Raw genomic sequence first — 3,689 nt, forward strand, 5'->3', positions numbered from 1 at the left:
AACAGGTACAAGCCATCTCATCAGTAGTTTCCACTGTCATTCTCTCAGGTAGAGCTCCACAAATGAAAGTGAAGGTAAATGCTAACACACTTTCATACATAGCATGAGCAAAGCACAATTTCATTCAGTGAATTAAACACAGTGTGAAACAGCAAATACCATGCTACGTCTGATGTGGAGGAGTACTCTAATAGTAATACATGTAATGAAATTGGGAAATACAGTATAATGTACATTTCATGGTTTGATTCACTGGAAACTATAATTGCATTTCTATTTTTTTTAAATAAATACAGAGTGAATTACTTCAAAATGATATATCATTGTTTCCTTACCACACACCAGGTCATTGGGTTCTTGCAGTAACATGTTTTCTATTGTACTTCTGGGTTATGGGCAATCAATGTGGTATTAAATAAGAGATTTGTAACACAACTATGGTAGCAGTGATATAATTTCCCATGTTGCGGATTTTCAGTGAGTTCAGTGCATACAAAGGAAAGTGGAATGTGAATGTTAAAAATAAAATGCTACTGTTAAGTTACATTGTTAATGTAACTTGGAAGAATACATTTTGTATTGAATTGATCAATGATTTCACAATATGCTTTTCTCTTGTGTGTTACTGAGACATTACAAACAAGAATATGTTAATTGCATAATGATTTTTGATAAATCAGTATAAAATTTTTGAAATAATCACATTACCAATATAATTTGTGAATATATTTACACTTACAGATAGCCTTGATGAGAAAAAAGGAATTGTTAATAATTGACCCCTTGTGTGATGAGATGAGATATGAAAGAACATGCCTGAGGAATTGGAGGTGATTTATTAGATACTTACTTTTACAGTGGACATGAACTGTTCTGTTGAAAAAAATTTTAAAGGGAATATAACAATATTGAGACTAATATCTTCCTGTTAGCTACAAATAAAAATTGAAACAGCATGTACTTTTACTAAATATGCTTAGTAATAGACTTTGAGTGAACTTGTGTGATTTGACTCTAGAGAGTGACTTCACAGAATGTGGACACCGAACAGTAGCACGTTGCATGATTGAGAATGTGTTATTATCAACATGGGGCACAGAAAATCAGGTGATACATTGTGTAAGAGTGAGACAATAATATGAAAGCAAGTGTGTATATATGTGAGCAATAAGTCATTTCAATCATTAATTAAAAAGAGATAGAATTGATTTGTATCTATGTCCAGAAACTGGAGGGGGGAAATAAAGGAAAGAAAAGCTCATTTATGCAGTCTGCTAATGTACCCCCTAAAAATTTCAGAAACTTCATCAAACAATTAACTAGAAAATCCTCATCTGATTGGAATAGTAAAATTGTTCAGCATCCCAGACAAAGTGATGGCCACAGCTGCAGATCACTCATCTTAAAGGTATTGAACACCAAATTGCCATTATAATTTGTTATGTATGTGTAATTATCCAGGGTGAAAGTAAATGCCAGAGATTACCAGTGGGCACTGCACTGGCATCCTTGCCAAGGTGTGTGGGGTGGGCTTGTGGCCCCCAGAAGGGATGGGGTCCCTGGCGGAAGGTACGGTGTTTTGGGGGCCAGATTCCACAAGCCAGCCCTTCCTGACAGCTGCTGCTGCAGTGGCCAGGAGCACCAGGCCCTTGTACATTGCTGGAACACAGGGCCCCTTTTGCTCCCCCACTGTCGGCGGCCCTGCCAGTAGCATGCAACAGCGTTGCCGGACCCTATGGCAGGGCCGCTGATGCATGGGGGGGATGTGGGAGGGAATTGGGATAAAGGGGGCAGCAATGTTAAATCATAAAGCCCTGCCACAGCGGAAGTGTAACATCAGCTGTGTACAGGCCAGTACTGGTGGCCGGTTCTTAATGGTATCCTGGACCGGCCCACTTTCACGTCTGGTAATTGTGATGTTTATTCTAAATATCAGTGTTGTTAGTTTGCAGAAACGTATTTCAGAGTAGCAGCCTATTCATTTTCCACTGAATGCAATCCAATGAAGTGAGCTGTAGCTCATGAAAGCTTATGCTCAAATAAATTTGTTAGTCTCTAAGGTGCCACAAGTACTCCTGTTCTTTTTTCTAGAAACGTATTTGCAGCACAAAGACATCAGTATGGTAGAAACAACACAAGAGGCTAATTCTGCGTTTAGAAGACATATAGCAATTCTTCTAATGAAGGAGTCAGGTAATTATTTTCTACCATGTACTGTGGACTCATTAGGTACATGTGAAGATAATAGGAAGAGTGGAATTATGTCACATAGCAGACAGTTATCTTAATACCCCTGAAGTGGGATATCTCACAGGTTTGGTTCTCTAATGGTGACTCTGAATCAATAATATCTTTAAGTACACAAAAATTTGAATGGGGTGAATGGTTGCTATTGATTGACCAGTTGAATGAAATTGGTATTCGTATATACAGGTGCAGTAAAGTAAAAATATGACTCACAAAAAATAAAAAGATATGTTCAAACCAGTGACTGGATTAAAGTATTGACAATTAATAAATCAAGATTTGCATTTTCAGTGTTGGTCGTAACGTATTCATCATTTCATAGCGCTATATTTATTTTTAAGAAAGCATGGAGGACTACTGCATATACTGCAACCTTGTCAACTGTGAAAAGGAAAGTGAGGATTGCACGATGGTAAGAAACATAGACTTGTATGAGAAATAAATGCCATAAACTGCCTAAGGATCACGATTCTTGTAAAAATTCCACATCAGTAAACATTTTCATCATGCTGATAGGCATATGTTAGGTAATGCTGACATGTGGAAGGAATAGCATGAGTGAATGCAAAGTATGTGTAACATTATAACTTCTGTGATTTCATTTTCTCAATTGTTACTTACCAAAGGTCCAGTGTGATTCTTGCAAGAGGTGGGCACATATGCCCTGCATTCCAGAAGGAACCAGTCAAGACTACCTGACTGATGAGAAGAAAGAGCACAACTGCAAAAAATGTGCATAGTTCCCTTCTTTACCAAAAAAAACCAAAACCATTATATTTAAATGCCTCTTGTTCAAAACATAATGCAACCAAAAGAATTTTTTTTATTTATATACCAGATTATAATAATAAATGTTTTTATTTGAAAAAAATTATTCTCAGTATTTGTGTCCATGTGTATAATGCAAATTATAAAAGCAGCAAGGAGGAAGCAAATTGTGAGTGTTTTCGACCAAAAACCCCATCCCTCCTGATTTGCAACCCCTGGACCAGGTGATAAAATCGATTTGGCACATTAGCAGGGAGGAAGCAAATTGTGAGTGTTTTCGACCACAGAACCTCATCCCTCCTGATTCGCAACCATCCCTGGACCAGTGACAGGTGCATGGGCAGCCAAGGCATTGGAAATAAGCAAGGAAAGGAAGCCAGTGAAAAAAATCAAAGGGGCCACTCTGGTATCATCTTGGGCTCATGGGCATGCTCCGTACCCCCAAACCTTACCTCCCTTTTCACGTACTCACACGCAAAATGAACCAGCACTCCTCAATCATCCAATAAATTAAAATGCTACCATTGTAGGTTTTCCCTTCTAGTGAAAGAATGGTATGGTACATCTCAAATCAATGAAGGCTATACTCAGAAAGACCTCAAGACTTCTGGAATATGCTGCTCAACAGTTTCACTTTTGTTTCTACTGCCTGTCCCTCCCTTCTCGCATTTATC

At 38.0% G+C, this 3,689-nt stretch overlaps 1 long non-coding RNA gene across 1 annotated transcript; it reads left to right on the forward strand.

The window, feature by feature from the left end:
- LOC144930379 (uncharacterized) lies at positions 1-3,054 on the forward strand. The gene is made up of 6 exons (XR_013635509.1): positions 1-74; positions 742-830; positions 1,300-1,408; positions 2,092-2,193; positions 2,589-2,659; positions 2,874-3,054. It is a non-coding gene; the product is annotated as an uncharacterized LOC144930379 (long non-coding RNA).
- The last annotated feature ends 635 nt before the right edge of the window (positions 3,055-3,689 follow it).

The sequence above is a fragment of the Lepidochelys kempii genome, chromosome 3 (genome assembly GCF_965140285.1).
Source record: "Lepidochelys kempii isolate rLepKem1 chromosome 3, rLepKem1.hap1, whole genome shotgun sequence".
Taxonomy (NCBI): Eukaryota; Metazoa; Chordata; order Testudines; family Cheloniidae; genus Lepidochelys; species Lepidochelys kempii.